The sequence below is a fragment of the Ischnura elegans genome (genome assembly GCF_921293095.1).
Source record: "Ischnura elegans chromosome 13 unlocalized genomic scaffold, ioIscEleg1.1 SUPER_13_unloc_4, whole genome shotgun sequence".
Classification (NCBI taxonomy): Eukaryota; Metazoa; Arthropoda; class Insecta; order Odonata; family Coenagrionidae; genus Ischnura; species Ischnura elegans.
This window is the reverse complement of record NW_025791660.1, coordinates 1,913,545-1,927,463: the sequence shown is the minus strand read 5'-3', so window position 1 is coordinate 1,927,463 and position 13,919 is coordinate 1,913,545. Positions and strand designations below refer to the sequence as shown.

The 13,919-nt window shown below is 35.2% G+C and overlaps 1 long non-coding RNA gene across 3 annotated transcripts; it reads right to left on the bottom strand.

Annotated features, from left to right (window-relative positions):
- Positions 1-2,654: 2,654 nt before the first annotated feature.
- LOC124173040 lies at positions 2,655-9,638 on the bottom strand. 3 transcript variants are annotated; one of them, XR_006868352.1, is made up of 6 exons: positions 8,951-9,037; positions 8,497-8,713; positions 4,737-4,937; positions 4,221-4,650; positions 3,760-3,966; positions 2,655-3,620 (listed from the first exon to the last, which is right to left on the bottom strand). It is a non-coding gene; the product is annotated as an uncharacterized LOC124173040 (long non-coding RNA). The 3 variants fall into 3 exon arrangements; XR_006868353.1 differs by lacking the exons at positions 8,497-8,713; positions 8,951-9,037 and adding exons at positions 9,160-9,223; positions 9,525-9,638 and having other exon boundaries at positions 2,655-3,966; XR_006868351.1 differs by having other exon boundaries at positions 2,655-3,966.
- Between the last annotated feature and the right edge of the window lie 4,281 nt (positions 9,639-13,919).

The window sequence follows — 13,919 nt, the reverse complement described above, 5'->3', positions numbered from 1 at the left end:
TCGGGAATTAGAACGACAATGTGATAGTATTGGTTTAATGTGTTGGTAGTTTACTAACATTTTCTCTTCATTATATTTACATGGCCTACATGATTATCAATCGTGACATAAACTGCTGCATCGATCGAAACTATTGAATTGATATAAAAGCCGCTTAGCCAAATATAATTATTTCCACGTATTTCTATTATTATGAAAGCTGAAGGCACTCAGCATTTCGTAATTTACAAAGCACATTAATTTCAACCAGAAGAAAAAGTCAGCCGAGAACGACTACATTATGATTTTCGCGCAGGTTACGAAATGAAACGAGCGATTTCATTGGTTCTAAGAGTAAAAACTGAGTTCGCACGAAATATTTCTCATACCCCATATCCGGTCTGAGAAAGCTACCAGAAATTCTCGGTCTGAGAAAGCTACTCCCTGTTAGAGAATAAGGTTGGTAGCCAATTCTCGAAGCTACCACGACGGGAGCTTCGAGTTAGAGAATAGACCCCCAGGAAGCCAGATAACTGGAAAGGAAGCCCTAGGCGATTTTGTTGACGTACAAGTAAGTGAGGTTTTACATTTTATTGATCTCCTTAGGTATTGTTTTATTCCGTTGTATGAGCATGTTTTCTACAGCAAGTCTGAAATCTCTTGCGCATATGTTTTCATTCATTTCGTAGGCTGCTGTTGGAGATGACCTGCCTGCCAGCCCACTGTGCTTGAAAAAGCTCATCGAATTCAATGATATCATAAATATATGTCATAAATCGTACGGAAAACTGACAAAATTTTCGTGTAGAAATTACCTCAGGGTGAAGGCATCTTATTTTATTTCATTGGAAGCCTCGTGTAACTTTCAAATAATGTGAAATCATTCACGTATCCAGATATAAACTTGTTCGTGTTAACTTACCGTGTAGCCCGGCCTTAATAGTTCAAAGTTCATGTGGGCTAGAATAAAATTTTTGCCAAATGTTTGTATTTGTGGTTTCAACAGATTATAGCAATAACTTGAAAATGTAATTAATTGTGTATTTGATGACTCACTTGCCATGACGGGCAAAGTATTTGTTTATACGGTACATTAACACGTACGGGTTAATGTCTAAATGTATGAACGCGAGAATGAACGCCAAAATACACCGTGTAACCATCCAACTTGTTCGAATGCATGCACAGAAAATAGAACTTGTTCTAATTTGGTTCATGCATTCGTATATGTACCGTTCTGGTCCACAAAAATAATTCACGAAAATGTGCATTAACTCATACCTGTTAATGCATCGTGTAAACAGGCCTTAATGCGTAGTGACTGCATCAATGTTTTACATGAAAAATTAACTGAAAAGCACTTCTTATTAGAGATCAAAACTTAATGTAGCATTACATTTGTTAGTTTACAATATTGAATGTTATGAAAGGACCTCGCCAATGATCGACGGAGCAGTGAAAAATGTCCAATTTCCCGCTTAGTGTTTCCGAGTCCTGACGAGGTATTAATTAACTCGCAGTTGGTACCTCAATTGTGACGGCCGAAGTCGCTTTTTCTTGTGGTATAACTAAGTGTTTACAGTCATAAAAAGTCAGAAAATCAGTCATAAAAGTGAATAATTTGAATTTACCAATGACCAACTTACAACACATATCAATGAACGTGAAGAATTTTGTGGAATATGTTTTCGATGTATTTCTTTTGCTTCTTACCTTTTACAACAGAATAATTCAGCTGCAAAAAATATCCAAAGAGGCATTTCAACAAATCGATTTGAATATTTTAAAACAAGTCGAGAAAAGTGATGTGACATCCCAGCCAGCACAGAACAGGACGTTGCCCCGTAAATTACGGCAACTTTCCATCAACGATAAAGAAACGGCCGAATACGTTGCTATAAACATGACGGCAATGAAGCAGCAACGAAGGAGCAAAAATACCGTTAAATGTCGCCAATTTTAAAGCAACAGTTTCTTTTCAGTGACGTCACAGACATGAGTGACACCAAGTGGCACTTTCGAGAACTAACCGGGCAGCATCGCGACAGTGGCGCCATCTAGCGGGATTTTTTGACACCACGTTGATACTGCTACCATTGCGGGGTATTCCATTAAATTCAAATAATAATTGCTAGGTCTGGGTTTAATATAGAAATCAATCATTGACAGAATTTTGAAAATAAACTTTTATTTTCGCTGAAAACATTAAAATCCATTATATATTCAAGCAAACGGTATGAAGAGGTCACAACAGCAATGATATCACAAGTACCAAAAACACCACAGAGCAACTGATTTTGTAATCAGAACAGCCCCACCTGGGGAAATGACAGTTGGAAAAAACAATGAGCTACAGGGTAGTTCATAACCCAAAATGGAAAGAAATAGACAGGTCTCCATCAATACAAAATATATTGCTAACCAGCAGATAGCATGATCATTTTCAAGTGGAAATTATAGAATTACAGCAATACTTATGTAAAAGCCTCAAGCACAATAGATCCCCCACGAAGAACAGTACGAAAAATATCAGTCTCACAAATGACTCCAATATCAAAATAGGGTAATTAACAAATTATAGTTTTACATCATTAATTATATAATAAGGGTTGAGGTCTTAACAGAAACTTGCATTCAATTTTTTGGAGTCTAGATTTAATTTACTTTCAAATTTTCTGTTGCAGCAGATCCTAACAGGCAGGGGAATATTTTTAAAAGTTATATTTGACATAATATATTGATGTCTTATTCCAAACACGGAGGCATGAAATGCAATAGCAACACTAGTGTGCACTATTTAATGTGGCCCCTCCTTTTAGTGGTCAACTCCTTAATTGCCATGGAACACAGCCATTTCATATGAGGACATACACATTCAAGCTTGTGGTGACAGGGAACATCAGCATGTGGTAATTAGGAAATTTTATTTTTAAAGAAGTTTTCTTCATATAATTTACACATTCAGTTGTTCACTGCCATAGCAAGCACGATTATGAATGCCCTATTATGAAATTGCTGTGTTCTATGACCATAAGGAAGCTGATCACCACAAGCAAACACACCCTAGCGTTCCTGCAGCATTTTATGCCTCCATATATGGAATAAGATGTAATCTTCACCACTTCACCAATGGAGCTGTTTAAGGGTAGCTTTCTATAGCATTTGAGTTAGGTTCACAGGAAAGAAATTAACTAAAATTAATTTATTTCAGCTATACGAAAGGCTATTCAACCAAGCTTGGACCTATTCCTAGCAGCATTTGGCATTCTGAAAATCATAAAAAATAGGGCATTTAAGAAGGCAAAGAAACATTCCTACTCTCTTGTGAGACAAAAATCTAGGAGCATTAATGACATTTCTAGCTGTGTCTGTCGTAACAGTGATCAGTCGCTGACCTCACCTTATCCCACAATCATGTTATGAGATAACAAGCAAAACTGCCCTTCCACACTAGCAGGTTCTGAGATAGGCAAATTGGAAGAATCATAATTCTTCGAGACCCCCTTTGAGTTGCCTTTCAGAACACTCTCTCGTTTCTTATTCCCTTTCTCTGCTCTGTATTTTGAGGCCTGGAATCATTCTCTGATGCTTCTTTTCACACTGATAGTATCAAATCAGGCTTATTTTGGCTTTTACCCTCCCTGCAAAGTAATCATAATTGGATTAGATATTATGCTGAAAATGAAATATGCACATATGCTGAAAAGCTCTTTTCATTCAACTGCATTCCAAGATAAGGGAAGAGTAAATCGAAAGCACCAATGATTACAAAATACTTACCAAATGTGACATTTATAATGGAGCTAAAATGCACTTCTAAGGCTATCTTGTTTTCTGAGTGGCCCTCCAAACAGAAAGACACAGCTAACTCATTCTATATTAGGGTAGAACACTTGTTGTTGACTTTTGTTAAGCCCAGTCCTCATTTGATTGTTCTGACTGCTCTTAAACATGATGTTTGAAGATCTTTCCTTCATGAAATAAAATCTGAAAAATGAGATGACCAGATAATTAATTATCTATGGTAATTGCTGAGTACCATTGAGCATAGTGGCACAGCATTTTTAATCTCTAAGTACATCCTAGAGTTATAATAAAATTAAATATCAACAAGGAGGTAATGATGGTACCATAACTTAAGTTTAAGACTCAAAGTGATAATCTATATAAAGTACCATGAGCATATTAACACTTAGGAGGCTATGAAGTCAAACAGTTGACAATGTAAATGAAATACCAACCAAATACTCCTCTTTCAGGTTCTTTCCCAGCAAACAATAGCAGTGAAGATTTCTCATGATTTGCACCGGATAAGGTCCTCCAGATCTCATTCAAACGTTTCGACAAGCAACTTACCCATCGTATTCAGGGATTCAGGAATCACACGATTTAGGAATCCAACCTTGGAGTCCAGAATCCCTGAAGACGATTGGTGAGTTGCTTGCGGAAACATTGGAAGGAGAAATGGAGGACCTTACCCGGTGCAAATCCCGAGAATTCTTCCCCGATGCCCCTGACCTCATTGGGTGCACCAGGTGCTTACAATTGGACTTCACTGATTCTTCAGAAATAACACTGCAATTCTATAGAAAAGTTTCAGGCTCCTGTACTCCAACATTGTTTGAGGAATCTTTAAGTGCAACCTTTACTTCTTAGGAGGCACTCATGCAACTGAAAACAGAATAGATAAGCTTTACACTTATATTTTCACATGATAAAGCACTCAAAAAAGCAAATTCTTGTATGTAAACATTTACCAGGTGATGGTGGTTTTAGTATTCTGTCATCATCAGTCTCCATAGATGAAGAATTACTTACATCAGGATACTTTCAATTCTTTTTTGTCCTTTTCCTTTCCCAGTATTTTTTAATTTCAGAGACTAAAATGCCACCATGTCTGTTCTCCATCTTCACAAGTAGCCATCTCTGTTCAATAGCGATGGCTGCCACTACAGTCTCTGAAAGATAATTATTATAAAATGTCACAATTAGCCACACATTTCAAAGCATGCAGTCAATGTCAAAATTAACTAAAATAAAAATATTAAATACTTGGCTTAGAGAAATAGTAACATATACAAACAAGTCAGCGTTCTCACACACACGCCATGAAACAACCCCTATTTTTTGTTAGGTACAGCCATTGAGAAAGTTGTAAAAATATGCAGTAAAAAGGGAAACTTTTAAAGGTATCTGCTGGTGGAAAAAAGAGTGAGCCTTATGCACCTGCAGTAGGAGATGAAAACCAGTTCCTACCAAATTTGTCTAAAATGAGTGTAACAGCTCCTCTCAATACTGATAATTCAAGGTTAAATGTACAAAATATTTTAATTCCGGCAAAACCTAACGGTTCTTCAGTGCTAAAAAATGCTTTGTTTGACAAAGGGCTTAAAACCGGTGTTAGAAAGCTTACAATTCTGCACCAAAATATACAGTGCATCAGGAACAAAATTGTTGATCTCGAGGTGCTTTTAAATACTGATTTTCCTTGCACAGATGTGTTATGCTAATCTGAACATTGGCTCACAGTGTATGAAACTGTATTACTCCAAAATTACCAAATAGCTAGCATTTTTTGTCGATCAAAATTTAAAAATGGTGGTACCGCCATACTAATTAAAGAAGGTATCAATTACAGGGAAAAAAAGCATACTAAGCATCTAAACGATGAAAAAAATTTTTGAACATTGTGTTGTGGAAATATGTTTGCCAGCTGAAAATCTTATTGTTGTGGTGCTATATCGATCACCGGATGCGTGTATAAATACTTTTCTGGAAAAGTTTGAAACTCTAATTGGAATTTTGAAAAAGGATAAAAAACCTCTTGTGATTTGTGGAGACTTTAATGTTGACTTTCTTAAAAAGTCATGCCATTTAGATGAACTTGCTTCACTTACTAGCTCTTTTGGTATGGTAACTTCTATAAAGGATGCTACAAGAATAAATGCATGTCTTGACCAAATATATGTTGATGGTAGTTATAATTACACCAGCCAAAATATTAACAATGGCATTGCAGACCACAATTCTATTCATGTAACGCTAGATATCCCAACAACAAAGCCTCAACAACCACCTAAAAAATACTTTTGGAAACGTTTTTACACCCCTCTTTCTCTTTCTCATTTCAACATACTTTTGTCAGCTGTGACTTGGGAGGACGTGTTAACCATAACAGATATTAATATGAAAAGACAAAAATTTTTAGACATTTTTACATTTCATTTCAATGCTGCCTTCCCATTAGAAAAAGTGAGTGCTTCCCTTCACTCCACCCATAAACAAACACCCTGGATAACAAAAGGGATACATACATCCTGTAAGCATAAAAGAGAGCTCTATAAGCAGTGTGTCACTTCAAATGACCCAAGTTTGAAGTTGAATTATAAAAAATACTGCAGGGTTCTGAGAGCCGTAATCGCAAAAGCCAAAATTATGCATAACAGTTCATTGATTCATAATTCTGAAAATAGAAGCAAAGCTATATGGAATGTAGTAAAAAGGGAATTGAAATCCAATATCAGACCTGATGGTTTTTCGGAAATTGTACATAATGGCGTTAAAATAACCAACCCTAATTTAATTGCAAAGATTTTTAATGAATACTACACTACTACTCATATAGACAGTAAAAGCAATAATACTTCAGACTTTAATTCAACTTTCTATAATATTTATTCTTTCTTTTTAACTCCAATTAATGAAAAGGAAATGCTAAATATTATAATGAGCTTAAAGAACAAATTTTCCTCTGGTTATGACGAAATACCAGATATTGTGTTAAAAAGTTGTGCCAAGTTAATTTTAATCCCACTTCTTGATATCTGTAATCAATCTTTTGCAGAAGGAAAATTCCCACAATTATTTAAAATAGCTAGAGTCAAACCACTATTTAAAAAGGGAGACAAAAACAGAATGGAGAATTATAGGCCTATTTCCCTCTTGTTTTCCTTTTCAAAAGTTCTTGAAAAGGCAATGTATGATAGAATAACCTCCTTCCTTGAAAAATATGTTCTACTTAGTAAGCATCAATTTGGCTTTAGGAAAAACAAATCTATCACTGATGCATTATTAAGCTTTTATGACTGTGTCTTGGAGGCCAGAGATGGTAAAGAATTTGCCCTTGGCTTACTTCTTGACCTCAAAAAAGCTTTTGACTCAGTAAATCATCTTATTCTCCTCAATAAATTGAATAAAATAGGAGTACGAGGGCAGGTTAACCAATGGTTTCAATCATACTTACACGATAGAAAACAAGTGGTAGAAATTAATAGTGTTATCTCAGATCCCCTACCTCTAAAATGTGGGATTCCCCACGGCTCAATTATAGGACCTATCCTGTTTCTAGCCTTTATCAATGACCTGCCTGAATCTCTCCTGCAAACTACCCCAGTTATATGTGCAGATGACACGAACATCATATTGAAAAGCAGCAGTTGTGAAGTATTACAGCGAAAAGTTAACGAAATGGAGTGCAATTTACAAAAATGGTTAAAATTTAATGAGTTAACCCTTAATGTTGATAAAACAATCTTTCTTGATTTTAATCCCACAAAACAGAAGTCTGATGCAATAAATTTAATTCTAGACAACTTTACAATCAAGGAAGAGCATCATACAAAATACTAGGAGTTTGGATTGACCGCGACTTATCTTGGGATGAACATATAAATAAATTAGTAGGAAAATTAAACTCACGTGCCAGTACTGTGCTATGCAATGCGCATATTAGCTAAATCCACAACCCTCGATGTTCTTCAGTAGTTTATTATGGGCATATTTACTCAAGAATAACACAGGGAATTATCCTATGGGGATCCTCGCACTACATGAAAAAATATTTCAAATGCAGAAAAGAATTTTAAAAATAATGAAACAGGTTCCTTTAAGAACACCCACCAAACCAATATATGCAGAACCATGCATTTTACCAGTACCATGTATTTACATATTAGAAACAGTGTCCTTCATTCACAAGAACCACATGTCTTTTGAAAAAAACTCTCATTTTCATAACTATAACACCAGATCAAATGAACTCATCCATCTAAAAAGCCATAGAACAGCTAAAAGACTGAAAAGTTTCAATCACCAAGGATTCAATATTTATAACAAACTGCCATCTGCAATAAAAGATCTAGAATATCAGAAATTCAAATTATCCGTTAATATCCTGAGAAAACATTTGTTCTATGATGTAAAAGAATATATGAACTGTGTCTTTTAAGATTTATCTTTGTATACTGTTCTTAACCAAAATGACCTTCTTGTTGTACTTCTGTTTTTTGTAATTGTAACTCATTACAACAAGTTGTATATTTTGTTTTGTGATGTAACTGACTTGATCTTTTTTATGTAATTGTACTTTTTGACGACTCCATGCAAATGTATTTTGCCCACGGATAATAAACCTTATTATTATGAATACATTTAAAAGGCACCCTGCCCTTGCAAGTCAAAGATGTTAATCCTCCCTTTAATCTAAACAAATGTTCACAAATATTGTTGCAAACTTACCAAATGGAGGCATGCAGAACTTCACGCCCAAGATACCCCATTCCTCACTGAGTTGAGAGCCATTTCATGACCTGTGACACTGAAGACCAGTTATAGCCTACGGTAATATTCAATAATCTTATCTCCATCCAATTTCACCCATGACTATGCAACAGCCTGCACTGTGAGGCCAGTATTTTTTTTATGTGGAAGAAATATTAACACTTGCCAAGGCATCCTGAAAAAAGGGGGAAAAAATTATCACTATGAGGCGTTCACTCTTCAGTTACTTAAAAACATGAGATCATAAAATTCCATTGAAAGTAAAGTTAATTATTGTATATGAAGACTAGTTAATAGTGATGCATTAAATGATTGCACACTCCAGTAATTGAGGAAAAATCTCTGCGATTCTGCTACATTTTACTGCTCAACTCAATATTTCAAGAGTGTTTGGTAGGGGGTGAGTTCTCACCAACGTGCAGTACTGAACAGTTGCACTCCATTGAATGAAAAACTTAAGCGTTCCATCGTGCACCCACAAACTCGCAGTATGAGCACCCACCAGACATACATTGATCCATACAATAGAAACACAACAGAACTAACTCAATGGTAATGAAAACTTAAGTGTACTGTTAATGAATTTCATAATGAACGACGGTAAACAGAGTCTAGACTTACCTTTCACGAATCCTGGCGGAATACGGTGGTTGAACCCTCGAAGAGGCTTCTAACTTGCACTGCCCTAGCCAAAGTAAAAAAAACTTGTAACCACTGAACACTTTTTCTCACTAAGAACACGATTTAACAAGAGTTAAAATCACTCGCGAAAACTTACGTTAGTGAAAAATACAAACGAAAATTCACGTCAGTGAAAATTAGGAATACAATAAGGTCAGAGTACGACGGGTGGACATGATAATCGGATATGAAGGTGAAATGAAATGAAAAGTGATAATGGAGAAGCTGAAACCACGTTAAGTTTGACGGATGAAGTAAATGAACAATTTATGTGAAAATGAAAATTCTTGAGAAAATCTATTTACTAAAGGTTTGGTGAACGAAAACCGTCCCTCAACCATTCAAAAAGGAGAAAAGCATCACGACGAACACAAAGCATGAATTCACATATCAACAAAGTTAATATGTGTTAATATGGCCACCGGCAACCAACGCCGGATAGCGGGTTCTTCCCAAAGTGCATTTCGCGTTGCGCGCACGATGGTTTCGCATGGCTTCGCTGTCTTGAGCAGACGATATGATCTAGCGTAAAATTTCATGTGAAGGAGGAAATCGTAATGGTACAGCATTGAATTATCAATGGTATTTTAGTAATTTCACTTCGCCGATAATAAATATCCAGAGAATCGTCAACCTTGAGAGACGCTTATTATATTATCTCAATCTTTTTCCATCGCCACCGAGTGACTTGGAGACATATTAATTAATAAATCCACAAAATCGTCGAATAAATACCACTTATCCCATAAAACACATTATGCTAAGTTAATTGCGTAAGTCGTAAAACCTTTTATTTATAGCAGATCGATAATTAGAGCGAATGCATTCACATAAAATAGGATATGAAGCAGCCGTCCAAACTAAGCAACTTCACGGCAACGCGTTGCCGTCATGTTTATATCATCCACGGCGCAACGTCAAAGGATAAACTGTTGCCGCTTCGTTGCCTTGGACGTTTACATAAACGTCGGCGAGTGTGCTGGCTGGGATAGCTGGCTATTTAGTGTACTTGTTCTTTACTATGTGACAATATTATATACGAATGCATTTTTATATTTGATTCGTAATTGATTGATTTGATAACTTTATTATTTGCTAAAATTATATATGTTAGATGTTTATAAAAAAATTATGTGCTCGCGTATAAAAATTTTTATTCGAATAATTTTTTGTTTAATAATGTTTTGTGTACATATTATTGGTGCAGTCAAAAATAAAAGTGTGGTATACATGTAATTAAATCAGTAGAGATGGTTGCCTTACCGATCTTGATTAAAGGTGTTTACTCCATTCATATACCTATTCTAGTTATTATCTACCTATATGAACCCATAAATGTAAACAAAAATGCATCGTGTAACCACACAAATTGTGTAAATGCATGAATAGAAAATAGAACCTGTTCTGATATGGTCAATGCCTATGTACACATTCCATTCTGGTCCGCTAAAGTCATTCATGCATTCAATCAATAACTTGTACATGTTTATGTGTGGTGTAAACAGGTGTTAAAAATATGAGGGGATGATTTTGAAGTGACTCATGGATTAGAGAATGGGATGTGTTTTACTTTATTGATCAATTTTGTTTAATTAATTTTGAGTACATGGAAAATTGTTTGTTTTTAAATGTGTTACACTCAAAGCTTAGGTTATTTCTAGAATCATATTTGCACCCATTTTTGAAGTTTATTTACTGATGAGATGTGGTTTTTTTATAGATGAATTTTTTTATTTAATTTGGAGTACATGAAAAAAATAATTGTTTGTGTACAGATTGCAATGAACTACCTGAACGGGAAAGTCTTCTTTTCTAGTATATTTTGCGATATTTTGCAGTTTTATTTTAATGACTGTCTTCGTGGGCAGTTCTAAGTATTAGTGGTGAATGACATTGTTGAAGGAACAATTTGTGATAGTTCATGTAGCAATCACTGAGTCCCAGAGATACTTCATGGCTTCCTCTTGGTCACATTTCATCTATGGTCTTTAAAAATGATAAAGATTAAAAAATTTCATTAATGTGGAATGAAAAAAGTTCATGTTAAACGTACATGTTTAAAATAATGCAATGAACCTCAATAATATATCACTCATCGTTGGAAATACCTCATTTTTCGATTGTAAGCCTGTTGCATATGTAAACCTCTAGTGGTGCAATACGCAAATGAAGTCTGGTATCTAAACTAAACCTTGCTAGCCTGGTCAGTTATGAGCTAGGGCGTCAATGAGCATGGAGTTCGTGTAAAATATTTGCTGTCTTTTTCGTTGAAATTCGATTTATTTTTGAGGTCATATGTTAATGTGAACTTTTTACCCCCTTTTACTTAGTTATTCTCAAGTTTTTGCGTAGGCCTATGTCATAGAAATGAACGTAATATATTAGAAATTTTTAAAACACTGAGTATTTTGTGGATGATTTGTTTGTGGAGTGAACTGGTTTACAGGTAAAATGAGTAATAGCAGTGAAAAACACAAACTTGTATTGCCATTGGGAATTTCCTGTAGTCTTTACAAAGGAATGTGGTGCTCTCCTAAAATTACAAAGCTAATTTTTTTCGAGTTTAGATTAAGTTAGTTAAGGTTATTATTGTATGCAAATAATATTTTTGCATGTAAAATATATATATACAAGATAAATAATTCATGATTCTCAGTATTCTTGTTGCTAGAGAGCTTCTAAGTTCCCAACAATTACCAAATTCTTTAATGCTACAAAAACGCCCTGTGACATCAGCGAGTAAGCAGACTCGCTCCATGGCAGTAACAAAACAGTAGTGACGATAACAGACATCTACGACGATACTGATTCATAATGTGAAGGGTGTATGGCATTGGGCAATGGTTGACTCCGACTTCGTAAAGACGCATCCTGGGAACATTCTGAAGGTAGATTAATTCATGGCAACTTATTTCTTCTCCAGTAATGAAGATTTCTTTGTGCAGAGTTGTGAAGCCGCGAAATTGAAATGTTACATAAATTAAATCAATAATCTCATTTCCTAGTAATCTAAAGCTTGGTTTGTGTCTCATTTAACTACTGTCATTTACTCATTGCTTTCAATGTGTACTTGGTGCAATATTGGAATATGTGATGTAAACGTTTTGGAGAAATACAACGGATCACATTCTACGCTGATTTACTTGGCATTCCTAAGGTCTGGAAGAGAGACATACCGTGTTTCAGCAGGTTGTTAGGTTCAAGTGTTAATAAATTTGAACGTTTGCACTGTTGAGGCTAAGGTGATGCCAGAACATTAAGTGACAACAATAAGCTTATACTGTGGAAATTGCCGTGGATGAGGAGGATGAGAAAGTAATAAGCACTATTTGTCAAGATGGTGCTGCATCTTCCAGTTTGCATACACTCTTTAAACCTGTTAATTATTCAGGATAAATATTTCACATGACTGATGATGGAATTGACGTATAAAAAATTAATTGTAGAGAGAGATACATAGGTTTTTCTAAAACTTGGACAAATAGTCTACTGGCACCACTTAAACCTATTGTTTACTGGCCTATGATGACACGCTCAGCCAACATGGCAGTGGGTCATTTTGAGCGCAAGATTAATGTATAATTTTCAAAGTGAAATTCTACAAAAAATACGCAGCTTAGAGAAGAACTGCTTTCACTTTAATTTACGGTATGAAGGATATTTTTTTATCGCATAATCATTCATTTTCAGTAGAATTCCCCATTCCGAGGGTACCCCTGTGCAGACTTAGCGTGAAGAAAATGATTATTGTTACAACATATTCACTTCAAATGTGGCAGGCCAGATAACTGTAGAGGTTGCCTTGTATGATTTTGTCTACTTCGGAGTAAGTGAGGGGTTACATTTTATTGATTTCCTTAGTTATTGTTTTATTCCATTCTATGGGCATGCTTTCCATGACAAGTCTGAAATCTCTTGCATATGTTTTCATTCCTTTCGTAGGTTGCCTTTGGAAGTAGCCAACCTGCCACTTTATGCCCACTGTGGTTGAAAAGGCCCATCAAATTCAATGATTTCAGATATATTTGTCATATTTTGGATGCAGAATGTTATCTGAAAAATTTTGCAAAATTTTGTGTGGAAATTTCTTCAGCGTGATTGATTCTTTTTTCATTGTAAGCCCTGTGAAATCATTCAGGCAAGCAGATATTAACTTGTTCGTGTTGATGTACCATGTAGCCTGGCCTTAACAGTTTCAAGTTCATATCATCGAGAATGAAAAATTTAGCAAAAAGATTGTATTTGTGGGCTCAACTGATTATAGCAATAGAAAAAATAACTAAATCTTGTATTTGATGAATCACTTAACACAAAGGGCAAAGTATCATGCTTAGTGACTCCAACAAATATTACGTGCCATATTTACGAAAAAGCAATTCAGTTAGAGATCAAAATTTAATGGAACATTAAAGTTTTTAATGAATAATATTAAATGTTATGAAAGGACCTTTACAATGATCGACAGAGCAGTGAAAAGTGTTCAGCATTCAACAAAATACATAAATTGATTAATTTTTGCAAATATAACCCCTAAATTTTATGTTTGAGTTGAATGAAACAAATATCTTGAATTCTATATTCTTTGAGTTATCACAGACAGTTCCGTCTGGTTTTAGTTTAAGCTCATTATAATGTTGCAGGCGTTACTCATGCGAGATTCCCGATCGAGGTTACTCGAGTGGGGTGCTCCTGACACCACA